The 17,217-nt window shown below is 44.2% G+C and overlaps 1 protein-coding gene across 2 annotated transcripts in view; it reads left to right on the top strand.

The window, feature by feature from the left end:
• The window catches only part of FBXL7 (F-box and leucine rich repeat protein 7), a 732,935-nt gene that overhangs the window by 691,612 nt on the left and 24,106 nt on the right, over window positions 1-17,217 (top strand). The window contains exon 1 of one of the 2 annotated variants that reach the window (XM_085605962.1): window positions 1,808-1,916. The exons of the other annotated variant lie outside the window; for it this stretch is intronic. The gene's annotated coding sequence lies outside the window, so the exon portion shown is untranslated. Of the gene's footprint in view, window positions 1-1,807; window positions 1,917-17,217 lie in introns of those variants that run through there. 2 annotated transcript variants of the gene reach the window in all.

Genomic DNA, 17,217 nt, shown 5'->3' with positions numbered 1-17,217 from the left:
CTTGGGAAGGGCACACATTCCCCCCAACTAATACCCTATTTTCTTACGCTCTTCTTGTGTTTGTCCTACCACGGAGCATAGCCTTTTTAGTATTCTTTTGATTGGCTGACTGGTATCCTTCCATTCCTCACTGAAAGGCAACACATTTTATCATTTTCATTGAGAACTCCATGACAGTGCATGTCTTCCTTGTGCACTTATAACAGTATGTCTTTTTTGGCCAGGTGTCCTTTACCCCAAGCAAAATATTCTTTGTACAGTCTGACATTTCAAATGTTCTTTGAAAAGTGCTCTAATATGGATTGGTATAATGCCACTATAGGAAATAAATAAGATAAAATAAGCACCAAATTCCAACAATTTTAAATATTGTTCATGGAAAGGGAAATAGCTACAAAGACCATGGAATACTGATTCCTTTGCTGTGTGGTTTATCCCTGATTCCAGAGACAAATCTGCTGACAGTTTCGTTTTCTTTAGAGGAGCCAGAAAATGTCAGTGCGAGGGACAATGGGATCTGGATCTGGTGATGCAGAGCTGACTCGATTAGTCCGGGGTAGCATTGTCTTCTCTTCATGTGCTGTATTCTTGTCAGGGATGGAAGGGGAGTGCACACAGCCTTCGGCTCTGGCATTGGTCCGAGGGTGAGACCAATGGTGCAGAGCTTGCTTTGGGGGAGCCTGGTCTGCTTCCCTAGTCTGCTCCCTCCTGCAGGTGTTGGAATGGGTGAGATCCTTGTTTGCTCTGGACCACAGCCTCTGTCCCTGGACTCTAGATATGGCCCAGTGCGTTACTGACCATGCTGATTTGAGGAGATAGAGTGGTTGGAGAAGGATCGAGGGAACGCCTGAGTCTGCTGGGCGGGGCGGAAGCATTGTGCTCCGGTGTGGCACTGGCGTTGCACAGCTGGGACGGGCCCTGCTGTGCTTCTGCCCTCAGCCCTGGCCCTCATCTCCGCAGCAGTTTCACTGGGTGTACATTCGCACCTGGTGCAACCTGGCACAGTGTCTTCAGGCCCAAAAATATTATAGGGTTGAGATAGTGTGGGCCTGGTAATTCTGTGCCCGGAGGCACTGGAGGACTCATGACGGAGAGTGATAGAATTCCACTCAGAGTTACCACCGCCAATAAAATTCAGCTACTCATAATCAGGTCATAGGGTTGCTACAACTCTCTGCTACCATTTTGGGCATGGTTTAGTCTATATAAACATTTTCAATCAAATAAATAACATTATGGTAGCTTGCTCTCTTCGAGTGCTGTTCACAAACGGCTTTGCATTCTTGTATGTCACATAGATTCACAAAAAATATTTCAGGTTAAAAATACCATTTCATTCCCTATTTTCAGTTATAAATCTGGTGCAGTGCCACACAGGCCCTTCTTTTGCCAAAGACTACGTTGATGCCTGGCTGGGTTGAGCGAGTTTCCTCCCTCTGAAGCGACGCCAAATAGTGCGTAGGCTCGTAAACTGCCGCCATTTGCAGGCGATAAAGATCTGCAGACCAGAATGTAAATACTTGGCGCTGTAGCTCTCAGCAGGGCTACCCTCTTGCAATGAATCATCAGCGAACATACAGGCAGGGCGATAAGATTAGGTCATGGAATTCACAAAATGTACCCCCTGCAACTAAGGCAAGATGCACTGTGGAATGCTGTACAGAAGCCATGACAAGACTCGATCAATCAGTCTAATGGGTCGCCATTTTTGAATGGTTGGCATTTTAACCAGAGATACTCCTTCTGCGTGAAACGCATAGACTGAGAGGCCGGTCATTAAGCTTGTCTGAGATTACCTGTTCTAATACTCGACCCATCTCACTTTCTTCAAAATCTTTGTTGAAAATGTTCCACTGCTTTGGCGTAGCTTTCTGCTTACAAGAAGGGCTGTGGTGTTTCTTATGCACTGCTTTCAGGTAAGGTCCATTTTTCCCGGTTTTATAGTATTTCTTTTTTTTAACATTTTCGTCTGTATTTATCCATATTTATTTTTTGCCCATTTTATCTGTATCTATCCATATTTATTTTGTGTTTTGCGTGTAAATGAAGCTGAAAAATGTACATTTCCATATTTATTTAACTGATATACACGCACTCGTACTTTGATGTCTATCGTGTTTTAGCTATTTAAGCTGTCAAATATTACATGACTATACATCCACTGGTAAATACTAGCAGTATACCATAAATGCATGTTGATATATGTCGTTATTTAGAGAAATTTCATCCGGTTTTTTAATTTCCCATGCCATCCATCTTCTCAGCTGCTGGCCTATATTTCATTTAAGACAGCATGGAGAGTCACTTAAAAGGAGCTGAATTTTCTGTATTTATCCACTTTTAAAAATAAATACAGACAGAAAAGACATTGTTTTCTATCTGCATTTATCTGTAAAAATCCGTAAAAACGGATACTGGAAGTCTTATTTATAATTGTCCGCCCCGCGCAGAGGCCTAATAGATGTAGCCTGTACGGTTTGGTCTACTAGTGTTCCATTTTAGCTAACTGCGCACGGTAGATGGCATTAATATAAAACAACTTGTATTTTTTATTGTGCCTCGTACCAAATTTCTGCCATTTCTAAGTGCTGTAGTAACAGTACTCTATGTATCAACCTTGGGAGGCGATTTAGCTGTCATTGCGAGGGTTTGAACGTATTATCTGGTAGATGACAACAGACACCCAAATCTTGGGTTCAGGTGTAGAGTGCTGCTTGCTGCAAAAAGCGCTTCAATGCATCCTCAGGGGCCGTAAGTGCTATATAAATACAATCATAATTACATCAAACGATTGACCATCCTGCCTTGGTCAGTCCCTTACGCTAGTTTAGGGGCATATGCAATTGTTTGCAGCCCAGGCTATTATTTGTGACACAAGCAATTTATGCAATCATGTATGTGTGTGTTTCCCTGTATTTTTTTTAAACTTGTGTGTTTTTACATTTTGGGTTTGAAATAAAGTAGGTTCCCGAAAGTGATGTTCCTACAACACAGAGGTTTTCAAACTTTCTGCTCTGAGCCACCGGTTTACAAAATGTTTTCAAGTCGGACCCCCTTCCAGAACTTCATTCCAAGTATTGAAGGAGCCAGGGCTGAGCGCAGGGGATGGGGCAAGTGAGATAGTTTCAGGGTACTTTTTCTGTAGACAAATATCCCAATTTAATGTGAGACTTACAAAAGAGCAAATGGATCAAACAAAACCAGAAGCTGGACAAAAAAAACACTGCTCCCCATAATTGGGGTGATGTGAGCCCACATGCTCATGCGTCCCCGTTCAACTGCACCTTGTGCACTAGTGATGGCAGCAGCTCTGAGTAGAAGGCTGTCTACTGTGCCTCTTTTCCCCTTCCCTCACTATGCCTTAAAACAGCCCTCTGTCCTTTTCAGAAAAAAGATTAGCTCCCACATGTTGCCCCCTCTGAGCAGCAAGAATGCCCTCTGTCATAATTCTGGCAAGGGAAATGAGCTCACATGCACCTCTTGTAAAGTAAGAGTCTTAATTGAGATGTAGGGGGCCCCTCACACTTCTCTGCCCCAGTGTCACTGCACCTGCTTCACTAATCATAGCTTCTACTTCGCAACTAGGGCTGTCTCTGCCCATGGTTAAAAACACAGCCCCATATCTTGCTCATTTGTTTCCCACCATCTCTCTGTGTCCAAGCTAAGATGTCTCTACTGCTTCAATTATCCCCTACCTTGGGTCATTGCTCTTTGGACCAAAGCATCACTGGTACAGTAAGGGTGAACTGGGCCCTAGTGCAAGAAAGGATAGTAAGACAACTATCATTGGGGTTTAGTTGGTCCCTCACACCACTGGGGCCCGCTCCATTGTACCTTCAGCACTAGTGATACTACAGAAAAGTCTCCTCTCTCCTCTCTACTGGGCCTTCAGTCCTACGTCTGAGACATTTTTTTCCTATTTAATCATTATGTGGTTTTAACATAAACATGAGTTTTTACATATCTCTGTGTATTGAGTTTCACCACTTGCACACTATTGTCTTGCATGGTTTGAGGGGAGGGGTAGTGCCCCCATACATCTGAGAGGCAGTTCCAGTGCATTATTGCTGGATAGGAAGCTCAAAACTATGTGTTCCACAACTACCAGAAGTAAACAGACCTTGTACAGTAATGTTATAGAATCATATGTAGCGGGATAACTCTATGATCAGCGATCTTCCCCTCACCCCTTTGAATTAGTAATTCCCCCTTTTCCCTCCTTGTTGCTGATATGCGCCTCTCAGTGTACTTCTCAGTGGTCATCTTGGGTGTTCAAGGGTTGCGTGCATCCACTTTTGCCTCTGCCCTCGTTAGGTAGTCATTCCAGGCTTCGAGGCGTTTCTCACCCTGTCTCCCTGTTCCTAGTGTGTAGAATGTCCACAGCTCCACATCTTCCACCTCAACATGTCTTATAACCAGACTGAGGTCTCATGTGCGGCCGGTGCCTTACAGTACATCTCCATGCAGCACTTTACTAAGACTAGTGTTAAGTTTATGAAACCCCACCTAGGTGTAGTCTTCATCGTGCAAAGCACTGGCTTTGGTAATCAGGTGATAGAGTCCCTAGGAATCAGTGTGCCTGTTATTTCCGTTAGTGTCTGGAGCACCCCCTCCCAGAAGCTAGAGAGACACGCACACTGCCAAACCATTTGTAGGAAGTCCGCCTCTGGTGTCACGCCACATGAACAATTAGCTGTTGAGCTATGGTACATTTGTTTTAAGTGCTTGGGTGTCAGATATGCATGATGTATGTAGTGGAACTGTGTACATTTTAGTCTCACGTTTCTGGAGATCGTTTTGATACTTCCTAGGCATTTCCCCATGTGCTGTCTGTGATCTCTTGGTGCAGATGGTCCGCCCACCATTGCCGTAGCTGGGATATTGAGGTGCCTCTCATCTGCAACTGGACTGTACAGAGCGCAGTAATAGCCTTGCAGCAATTACCATGCGTAATTAGCTCCCGCAGTTCCATTGATGCCACTGGCTGGTTATGTGTTGTGCCACAAAGTAGTTGCAGTCGAGTCTGCAGTGTGCTGTGTAATGTGAATGTGTCTGGTCCGATGTTGTGCTGGAGTTACAGGTCATTGAAGGGGAACCACTGGCAGCCCTCGAACAGGTCTTCCCAGGTGAGTATTGCTGCCTCCTGCCAGGAGCCTGTGTCATGGTTTCATGTGAATTGAAAGCATGCTAGAATGGACCATAACAGTAGCTCCAGTGAGTAAGGTGTCTGTTTCCCACATGCGTGATGTATGAGCTCCAGGTCTGCTTCGCAACTATCATGATAGTATTGCTGGTCATGTCCCTCCTCCCCCGAGACACAAGCCACCGTAAGATGTCAGGGCCACCCAACCGAGTCAGAACATCGACACAATCCTAGTTTCGGTTAGCCATCAGCCATTGCATTGGACATAAAAGCTAGGCTGCAGAGTTGTACAGCTCATCGTTGGGGCTCACAGAACTCCCTCCAACAGTGGTGCATAGAGTTGCACTAGGGAGACCCTTTATCTGCCTGTGTCCCATATCAGTGCTGCCAGCATGGAATGCAAGTCTCCGAAAATGATCAGCAGATTATCACTGGGAGAGCCAGAAGTATAACAAGCAAGGAAGAATCCACATTTTGGAGATGTCTGTTCTACCCATTGGTGACAGGGGCAGGGAGCTCCATTCAAGGCCTGAGACTTAAAGCAGACTGTCTTCCACTTAATTAAAAAAAGGATCAAAGCCCCCCTTCTTGTCCCTGTTGCTTGGGCCCTGTTCCCTGCACAGCAAGGGTGACCTAGGCCCTTATGCAAGTAAGGGAAATGGGTCCTCATTTCGCTTTCTAGTCGTAAGGCAGCCATAATTCGGGTATATTGGCAGCTCACACATCTTGCCCAATGCCTTTGCACCTGCTACACTAAATATAATAATGGCCCTCTTGAAAAGAAAAAAAAAGCAAGCCCCCAAATCTCCCCCCTTCCTCAGGGCATCTCTCTGAGGAAGAGGTCTCTGTCTATTTGTAAATTAAAAAACATTAGCTCTCACATAGTGCCCCTTTCTTTAGTCATCTCTTTGATGGTATCCATGAATCTGTCTCCTTTTCTCTTTCTCCAGGGCCATTACTGTGTGCTCCCAGGAGACCGGACTACTAGGCTCTGCATCTGAATGCGACCCTACTGACCTCTTTCCTGGGCCAAGTAGCCCATCGGCACTTAAATTTCAGTGGTAGCTATGGTTGAGCAGTCCGAGGCTACCTCGGGCGGGAGAGGGGAGTGTGAATACAGGTCACAGAAAATGAATGATCACTCAAAGAGCACACAGCAGTGTCAAAAAAAGAATGTCCAGTCAAATACTTATTTTTATATTAAAAATAAGTATTTTATTTCTAACTCTATGCATTTAAAGCAATGTTATGACATATATAGACATTAACACATTTCCCCTTGAATGCAGGAGTTTACGGTTAACGACCATTGGTAATGTGGTAGAGGTCATTCCATATTCACTGGTGGCTGCATTAAGGGAATGTTCACTAGTAGGCCTCAACTCAAAAGTGCACTCCGACTTTTAGAAAAATAGTAAGAAGTATCTTGGCACGGCAGTACCCTTAACAGTAAGTCCCCTGGAGCCCGATAGGCCCCTAACCAGTCCTACCCACTCAAGCAGCGAGGAGGCTGCAATGTCCCAGCGAGTGCCCTGACCGTGGTCACTCAATACTGCTTCCGTCCTGTTCAGAGAGTTGCATGCATGCGGGCTCTTTCCTGAGCATATGCAGCCAGCTTCAGTAGCAATTGAGGTGCTCTGGTGCTCCTCCTGCACAGTAGGTCTTGTGCTCCCCAACCAAAGGGGGAGATTGGATTCTGATGCTCCTGGCTGGAGTCCTGGTGATGTGTCAATGCCTACATGGTGTCCTCCTTAGTTTGCTGGATAAAAAAAGGCTCAATCTTCAGAGCTTTGTGGTGACCTATGGTACATGACTCACAGTTCTCTAGCAGCGGCAGCCCCTCCTGGCATACGAAGTTAGCGTTAGTCTACCAGCCTTGGCGCCGGTCCTCACCACACAGTAGTCCGTACTGTGGTAGCCAATCCTGGCATAAGGGCTCAACGCAACAGGCGCCACACATGCTTCCCTTACCTCGCATGGTACTTCGCTCATGGCTGTCTTCACTGCAGCCCTCTCCTGACAAAGGATGGTCTAGGTTTCCCTTGGTTATGTCCCCTCATCCAGCAGGGAGACTAGCAGGCATTGGCCCCAAGTCCTGGTCACAGTCAGAAGTCTTGCAGAGCTTCCCCTTCTCACCAAGCCCATTTGGCTGTTTGGCAGATGACAAAGTTTGGGGTCTCAACCTCGCCTTCTTATAGTCCATTTCCATACACTAAAAGTGATTTAGGGTCTGAGTCTTTGAAGTTTTATTTTGGGGTGCTCCTTCCTTTGAAATGCACACTTTTCTTCTCTCTCTTTTGAAAGGCTGTCTATCACAGCCGGAGAGACTCCAAAGCTGACAGTCCCACAACACAGGTCATGAGAGTGACTAGAGTTCACACCTGGATGTCAGCCACAGTGATATGTGCATCAAAAGGTTAATCCCGGACTCCCAGACGTACTCTTCATGATTCCCTTTTCAGCCCCATCTCCTTCCTGAGATGTGTCCAGGCCTCTTCCCTTGAGATCTCTCAATGAATCAAAGAGCACCCTTTGAAGTGCACATGGCGAGTCTCTCTCTTCCTCAAATACCTCACTTGTGAGAGAGGCCTATATCATGATGCACATGCATGATCCGTGTTTGCGTATGAAAACAAAAATCAGCATCAGGATCCAGACAACAGTACAGTTGGGATACTTGCCCACTTCGATGCAGAGGACTTTTACGTCCAAACAGGCACAAAAGTACTTCTAGACGCCTACCCAACAACAGGAGATGCAAAAATGCCTCATCCCTCAAAGACTGTCACAGACTATCCTGGACTACTTGATAGGTTTATGTGAGGTTTTTATTTTTTACAACAACCTAGGAAGTCTGGTCCCCAGTCCCAGATAGATGTCTGCTTCAGTCTCCATCTTGTGCACCCATACAATATTGATGTACTGACAGTGCATCCCTGTTCATCAGCGCACACTGCACCAGCACTATTTGTTTGGTGCAACAGATGATTTCATGTAGTTAAACAGCAGTATGGTTATCGTTGAGTTATGGTAATGCAGCAGTTGCTTGCACTTGTGAGAGGAGATGTAAGCAGAAAGGAGAAACACATTTGATGTGAGTTGCAGGTGCACTCTTCAGGAATAGGAGGAAAGGTGGAAAATGTTTTAGACCTTTGGAATAATTAGCTCAACCAAGGGGCAGATTGACTGACTAACAGCATTTATGACACCCACCACCCACATATATTGCACCCACCACCCAAATGGTCTCTCGTTCTGGCCTTAAATGCCTAGCCAAATGGGCTCAACTTCAGCTTTTGTCCCAAAAAAGTCAGGGCCTCATGTACAAATTGTCCGGTAAATCTTGAGGGTTTTTAACCGCTAAAACATTAAACCCAATTAACGATTCGGAAAAGGTCTTCCAAATTGTTAAATGGGTTAAGCAAAGAATAAGGAATCTATAGTTTCCCTTTCAAATATTGATTCCTTATGGTATGTATTAATGGTTTGCTACTGAAAATCCAGATCCAGGCAAACAGAGATGCCCGAGGCAGTCAAACCATGTGAGCGGTGTATTTTATGTAAAAAAACTTGGATAGACGTCATTATGCAAGTGGATTTGATTTGATTTGAAATGTTTAGGTTCATAATAACAAATAGAACTTGGTGGGTTACACATTGTGAATTACATTTCATTTTTGTATCCTTCTCTTTTGTCTGTGTTAACACTGACACAGTGAGGTCATGTTTCTATATATTCCTTTGATGCTTTTTTAAATCAGGAAAGATCTCAGACCCACAATGATTTGGGATTTTCAAAAACCCCAAAGTACAGTATAATCCAACCTCATATTTATGGCAGTAGAAATTTCAGGCTTTAAATAGAGCTCATCGTTAGGCGATTACTGTACAGTTTATTCCTGTGGCTTCTTCCTCCTTTTGCTGGCAGTTCTCGTGGTTGCCTGGAAAGACATGTAATTCTATCATTTTACAGCATGAAATGGAATGCCAATTACACAGCCTAGAGGCTGTAAAGACAAAGTTGGCAGGCAGGCAGGAACCATGTGAGGATCTTCTGCGCTACAGGCAAAAAACATTTTGCCACTGGCGTGCACCCTGTCCACTGATGATCGCCTAAAAGAAGCAACAGCTTATCTGGCTAGAGTTATTGTAATAGACACTTGTTTCGTGTGTGGCCTCACAGCACTTCATCTTGTTTGATATCTGCAAGCAGCACTGATGAATGGTGATCAACACTTTGATTGTAATTGCAATTGCATTTATGTAGAGCATACTACCCCTGATGAGGTGTTGAAACGCTTTACGCCAGGCAGCATGTTGCTCCCGAACCTAGGTTAGTGGTTAGTCCAGTGTTATTGGTTACTGTTATTGGGATACGTCCTGTGCACTCAAGTAAATAATTCCATAAAATCATTCTCGTTTCTTTATGTTGGACTAAATTAATAGGTGATATTTGCAGTCATTAGTGAGGGTATGTGCGGCCATTCACATGGTTGGTGAGTGGAGATTAGGTATTGTTAGGCTGCATAGGTAGGACTGTCAGAGGAAGGAGGAGAGATTTTGATCTTGTTAACCCCTTCCCCGCTCATGACGGAACCGTTCCATCATGAGCCACGGTTGCCATGTGCTCATGACGGAACGGTTCCGTCATGACACTCCCGTTGGCGGCCGCTCCGCCTGCGCGGCGCTGTTTCCCCGCCTGTGCGGGGGGACAACGCAAATGGGCGGAGTCATGACGGAACCGTTCCGTCATGAGCACAGCTCAACTGTGGCTCATGACGGAGCGGCTCCGTCATGAGCACAGGCCCACCGCGCTGCCCCCCTGCCCCCCCCAGCGCTGCAGCGGAATGTCCGCAGCAGCGAAGGGGTTAATGAGTTTTCAGACTTACAATAATAGAAAATAAGGCAAACATGCATGTGTCAGAGCAGGTTATGCTCAGAGAGAGAAGACATGCAGAGGATGAAAGGGAAAAGCTAATTTAACTATTAATGTGGAAAAAAAAGAATTCTTGCTAATGTCTGAAACGCAAATTTGGAGTTGAGGTATCTTGTTGGAATGGAGGGAATTTTGTAACAAATTAAACTGCAAGTTAAATGTCAGCCGTCAACCGATAATGGTGGTTAGAGGCCAGTGGCATGAATTCACCAAAATATTTGGGTAGCAGAAGTGACATCACATAACACTCTAAAAAAACATCGCTGATGTAAAAATTACAATCTGTATAAGATTAATATAATAACAAAGGTACTAAAGTCGGTTAAAGCTGTTGCCGACCACATAGTAGCTAGGGTGCAACTATGATGTGCAGAGCCCGCCCTTTAGCGCACCCAGAAATTTGACTGCGGTGACAAGAGCTGAAGGTCAGCAAACTGAATATTTCCCATGAAAACTTTTCATCTTGCCAGAGTGCCTGTATCAGAAAGAAAATGTGGTGGTGGTAAATGAGGGTGGCTAAAAGCTGATATTAAGACACACACAGGGCTGTAACTTAACTGTTTGCTAAGCAGTACCAATCACTACCTCGTAGAGCAAGTATTTGCAAAACCAACAGGTCGAGTATGAATTTGAGACCTGATTAAACATTAAAAACAGTTTTAAAAAAACGTACCTGTGACGGCTGGCTGGCAAGCCGACAACGCTCCTCCGTCCGCTTCTTCCTGTCTCTGGTCTGCAGCAAAATGCAGGAAACAGCAGGAAGCACTCTCCGAGCCTCCCGATAGCCAATCACAACGTGGCAATGCAGCATTGTGTTTGGTCTGAGCGCTGTGGATCAGTGCTCAGCCAGGGAATGGGGGCCTGGTCATGTTCTCCACACAAGCTGCAATGCAGCCTGCTTGGAGAAGATGCAAAATGTGCATGAATGTTTGACTGACCGTAGAGGGCCGGCCAAACAGTCATGTGCACTTAGGAGTGGGCAAACCACTCCTCCCCTGCTCCCCTGTAGTCGGAGCAGCCCAAACGCAAAGCTGCAGCAAAAGGAAACATAAAATGATAATAACACAAGTTATTATCATTTTATGTTTCATTTACTTCACTGCTGTGAAGCAGTGGGGCGACGCTCCTCCGCCTTAGCGGAGGAGCCACCACTGAGTCAGGAGTCTTATTCTAAGCATTAATAAGAATAAAATAAGACCACAAAATTCATATTCCATCTCAAACGTAATCTAACGTGTCTTTGTATTAACCTGATGAGTGAAATATAAATAATAGCAACAGACGAGTTGAGAGATTCTCAAAACTATATAACCATTCCATAATTTATGTTTTAGCATGGAAAGTATGCACGTCTATTACGCTATGCTGTGTAATTAACCGTTTATAAATGCATGCAGCATTCTTTAAATACAGTCTCATATATTGGCTCAAATATTTATTTATTTATTTATTTAGAAAGTTTTATAGAGCGCGAACAAGATCTTAAACGGATATCAGAGCGCTATACAATTAATAAAGGTTACTATACAACAAATAAATGTTACACATAGCACATACGTACAAAATAAGGTAACAGTTCCTAAACAAAACAGGGTGTGTGAGGGCACTTCAAGTACCATCCAGGAGTATCTGGTCTCCATTACATTGTCATTCTCGAACCTCATCCACCACTTTCCCCCTGCCCTACCTCTCCCCCTTCCCACAGTAGACCATATTGGCACTGTTTTGTTTAGGAACTGTTACCTTATTTTGTACGTGTATTCATTCCAGGAGCACCGGTACAGGACCTTTTCCCTTCTTACCTTTTATGCTCCTTGTCCCTCCTTCTCAAGTGTGTATACACATAGCACATACACAGAGCATCTTGTGTAGGCAGAGCAATAATCAACCTGAGGAAAAAACAAAGAGTCTAGTTGCTTAGATGGTCTTGTTAGGGACACGGATGTGATTGGAACCCAGATGTCTATAGTCCATAGTTAGGTGAATTTGGCCATGAGTATCGATTTTACCTCCCTTTTGAAAGAAGCAGTGGAGGGGTTAAGTCTGGTTTCAGGAGGTAAGGCATTCCAGATTCTGGGTGCCATCCCGGAGAAGGATCTGTTATATGTTTTCTTCTTGTGGAACCTTTGTGGTTTCAGTAGTAGGTTATCCGCACTTCTTGAAGGTCTGATCCCGCCAGAGATAGTCAGTTTCTGTGCCAGATATGTGGGTGCATTATGATGCACGGCTTTGTGTGTCATACACGCTATTTTCAGATGAATTCTGGCTTCAAGGGGTAGCCAGTTCAGGGATTGAAGAGCCGGGGTGATGTGGGAGTTTCTTTTGGAGCCAGTGATGAGTCTAGCTGCCGAATTGATAGAGGCTCTTAATGGTGCAGTTGATACTTTGGGAAGGCCACAAAGAGAGATAATACCGTATTCCAGTCTTGGTATGACTAGTGCTTGTACTGCCTGTTTGAAGTCGTTGGGTGGTAGGAAAGGTTTAAGTTTCCTTAGTGTATTTATCTGGAAGTTTGCTCCCTTTGTAGCAATGCTGATGTGTTTTTGCATATTGAGGTTACAGTCAAGAGTAATTCCGAGTGATTTCGCTGAGTCCACGATCGTAGGTTGAACTTTGAGTGCTGTAAGATGTTTAATTCACTCTTGTATTATGGGGACTTGGGCAGGTGGAGCTATAAGGAGGAATTCGGTTTTTAGGGCATTCAGTTTGAGATGATTTTCTGCTAGCCAAGTTTGTGTATTCCTAAGCGATAGGTTAAGTGATTTGATGTCTTCTAAGGAGTGGATCTTGAGGTATAGTTGTGTGTCATCGGCGTACATGTGATATTGTACGTTCAATGCTTGCAGAACTTCGGTGAGTGGTTCCATGAAGAGATTAACATGAATATTCAACAAGCAACCACACAGACATCAACGTGTGGTTTATATATCAAAAGAGCATTTCATAACTGCAACTTTGTGGCTAGATAGTATTCTATGAGCTGTAACTTTTTGGCTAAATAGTATTCTGTAAACTGTAACTGTAAACTGTAACTTTGTGGCTAGATAGTATTCTGTAAACTGTAACTTTGTGGCTAGATAAACTGTTTACCAAAATATATAACTCAGGTTAGATACTTTCCTGCAGTGACCTTCCAAAATGTCCAGTCAGTACAATATATTACAATGAAAAGTTCAACTAGAACCAGCAATTGAATATCAGAGCCTAGGATCCTCCATAAAACTAGTGTGGCCAGCAACAACAGGCGTGAAGAGCAACGAGGAATGAGGGGTGGCGGTTGGGATTGGGGTTTTCGTCTACTGTAGTGGGCTGGTGGTTCTCTGGTCTGTTGAGGTGTTTCACTTCTAAAGAGCTATTATACCGGCAACTATCTTTTAAATGTATTGTTAAAATTCTTAGTTAACTATGCAAAGTTTCCGTTTCATAACTACCCAATGTGTTCTGCCTGTTTACGTGTGTTTGTGTTTCAGTGCGCAAAAGAAAGAGGAAGGTGTGCTGGGAAATACTTTAACTTTTTAGGTCTGGCTTTATCCAAGACCTTTTGGTTTACTAAAAGTATACAGGTTAGATATTAATTCTCGGGGCTTTCAGCCAGCCCCAAAACCTGTGAGAAGTTGGGAAAGGGAGGGGTTACAGGAGGCTGCCTTTGCAATTGGGCACACCAGTCCGTGAGTGACATGACATTATTCAGGTCACATGCTGGAAACAGATAGAAGGAGCATGCTTCCGCTGTGCCTCGTGTATCTGTTTAGAGCATTTCAGCTAGAGCGTGCTTTTGGCTCTTGGGCTGGGCTGGTGTCCAGGGCCTCCATCTGGCTGCTCCACTGACTTCTGCTGGGACTGGACTGCCCAAGACTGCCCAGGACTGGATGGAGGACAAGACTTGCCTGGCCTCAGCCTTGCCGAATGTTATGTATAGGAATTTAAACCAGACCGTGATACGGGTCCTTTTCCGGCCCTATATTCATGTCTTTAACTTTAAAGTTTTAAACATTCAATGTTCAGAAATCATGCATTGTTTTTGAATGTAAAGACTTGACTAGCAACAACACTGCAGAATTTCTGAACAATGAATGCTAAAACCAATCATTAGCGTTTTAGTGCCCATCATTTATTTACGCGTTTACGCAATCTTAATCTTGCATTCCCCAGGAGTTGTATATTTAAACATCTTGTGTTTCTGTATCTTTTGGTGTTGAATACATATTACTTTCATATAATATGTACTTTCACCTGAGTTGCGTCCATTGTTTATGAGGGTACAACCCACGATTGAGAATGGTGTGTTTTGTGCGTCACAATGTCACTCTTTTATAGTGCATACTTTGAACTGAGTAGCCTACAAGTGTTCATAATGGGCCAGGAATCAGAGCTATGGAGCGGAGGCTGCAGGCCTCACAGTGACTGCCAGGCGGTCAAAAGGCGTTCAGAATACACACCATCCAATCCTTGCCCTCGCTGAAGAGCATGCAGAGCAATGGTCATGTATTCCAGTTGCAACTGTGATTCAGGGCAAATGTGTGTGAAAGAAGTTGTCAAAATATTGGGCTAAAGTGAAAGAAACTGCAGGGTTGGCAGGTGAGTGGGTGCGTTGGGAGTTTGGGGTGAAGTGAAGGAGATGTGAGGAAGTGCATTAAGGAGAGAGTGAAAAGGGGCGCTAAAGTGGAAAGAGGTAAGGTGTAAGATATGCAGAAGGACGAGATGAAAAGGGACTACATGTCTAACATAGAGTGATATCAGATGTGACTAAGAGACTCTGAAGACAAGTACTCCTTCCTCCTTCCACAGTCCTCAGGACTATTTAATTTATAGTCTCATAATTTCAGAATTGTAACATTTTCGATATTAATTATTTTCAGCAAAGTCATTAATGTTATTTATTTACTGTCAACAGCTAACAACCACTGACAAAGCCAATAGTCCTGCGTGGTTTTAGGTTATGTTAGTTGTTTTGTTATATATCTTGATGCAATAATACAAAGAGCAGCAAGAAAGCTACTATGCACACTATGGGAATCTTTGGTTTACATGTTTAAGCCACACCCCTTTTTTCATCCCTCCTAAAGCCCTGTCTGCACATATTTCTATATGACTGCTTGCTGCCCGAAGCTGTGGGTGCTTCCCCAAGCCTGATTAGAGAGTTTTCTGTACTGCACAACTAACACACTTTAGTATCTGTTGAACATATTTAATGCAATAAGATATGGGGCACTATTCAATGTAAGCACTTTGAGTCTACACGTCCCCATTGCTTTATAAACCACCTTGATTTGTCACTAAATTCTTTATTAAAAATTGGTTTAAAATACACTATGTGGTACTCATTAGTGCTCTTTTTTTCAACATTTTGGCAGGGATCACTGCCACTCCCGGCCTCCCCTCAAAAACCCACCTTTTGTCACTTAGACTCACTGTCTACATTTGCTCGCTTAAACTTTTACGCCCGCCATTTTCAAATGTCACCAGCTGCCGCTGTCCCTGGCTATGTTACAAGAATTATCCAGAAATTATCTAAAAGGGAATATTGTTCATCTTTTGTTCATATATTTGGAACAGCTCCATACACCAAAGGAGTGCCTTAAATATCCCTGAACATAAAGTGATGTGGTTTTCTTGCATTTTACAAAAAGGGTTTGATCCTTGGCAAATCATTTAAGGCAGATTTTACAAACATGCAGTTGATGGAAACTGCCATCAGAGGTTTATTGCTATGCTTGCAGTTGATTTCCAACCTTTATGGCGCTCACAAAAGAATGCAGAAATGTCTATATGCACACATAATAATTTGTTGTTTTTCGATCTTGCCTGAGACAGAACATGCACTGTCTTGCGAGATCTATTGTTTCTTTTAATAAACCTAAAAAGGTCTTACCCATTACCTTTCATTGGTTACCTTATTAGTCACTCTCATTTTTGGTCTCGCCTGACCCAGCGCATGCGCTGGTCTGGCGAGACTTATTGAGAGGGCTCCAAAAAGTGCTACCAGGCCAGCCTAGAGCTACAGTGCATGTGTGCGGGCGCGCGCGCCGCGCTTTAGCGCGATTACTTTCACTTTCGTGGCCGCACGGCCGCTTTGATGTTTGATCGCAATCTTTCACTTTCGCGGCCGCAGTGCTGCTTTGCAGAGCCAATAGGTCTCACTTTTGGGACCTTATAAGTATTTAGTTATGCAACTGTAGCATGGCTAAACACTTATAAGGTTCCAAAGGCGAGACCTATTGGCTATGCCAATGCTTGTTTCTATTGTCTTCATTCGTTAGCTGTGGCAGCAGATTTCATTTTGCCAGTTGCTCGAGGCGGCTCAGATGGCTTAGAGGGGATTTTGGTGTCATCTTGCAAGATTCAACACACACACAGACAGGAACTTTGAGCCAGCGCATACATTTGCTTTCTCCCAAATGTCAGCATTGCAACCAGTGGCGGCTGTCTTGTACTGAGGGTAGTGGGGCGGGGGGAGGTGTTTAAGGGGGCACAAAAAAATGTCATTCACCTATGCAGTACGACGTCCTCCTCCCTTGGGTGTCTTCCAGGAAGCTTTTGATGCAGGAAACTGCACTATCAATCCTCGTTCTGCTTTCGCAGCATGAAAGAAGCGCCAGGATTGGATAGAGTGACCTCTCTCAGCACTCCTAAGAGCATTGGAGGCTTGCGCTTTCTCTAACCCAGCTGTCTAAGACAGTTAGGTTAGAGACCTTTAAAATGCGCATATCTGGCTGGCCGTCCCAAGACAGCCGGTCAAAGAGACATGCACATTTTAAAGCGCACAGCTCCCTGCTGCTGCCACTCAGCAGCACTGACCCCACCCCATCCTGACACTTAATTCAGGAGGGTTTGCTGAAAAATAAAATGGTAATAAATTAACTTTATTACTGTTTTACATTTCAGCTCTGGGGCTTGTGGGGTGAGGCTCCTCCGCTCGAATGGAGGAGCCGCTTCTGATTGCAACAGTGTTTTTTTCAATTGCTTATGAAACAATGTCACTCACATCATCAGGAAGACACAAGCGTGCAGAAGAGGTAAAGTGCACACCTAGAAATGGTTTGTGTATGCACATGGAACACTTGACAACTAAGCTCTTGTCAATACCCACAAATGAAATGCTTTTGTAGGTATACCAGGTCTAACATAGACAGATGAG

Source organism: Triturus cristatus, chromosome 5_1 (assembly GCF_964204655.1).
Source record: "Triturus cristatus chromosome 5_1, aTriCri1.1, whole genome shotgun sequence".
In the NCBI taxonomy this organism is placed as follows: Eukaryota; Metazoa; Chordata; class Amphibia; order Caudata; family Salamandridae; genus Triturus; species Triturus cristatus.
This window is presented reverse-complemented; position numbering and strand designations above follow the sequence as displayed.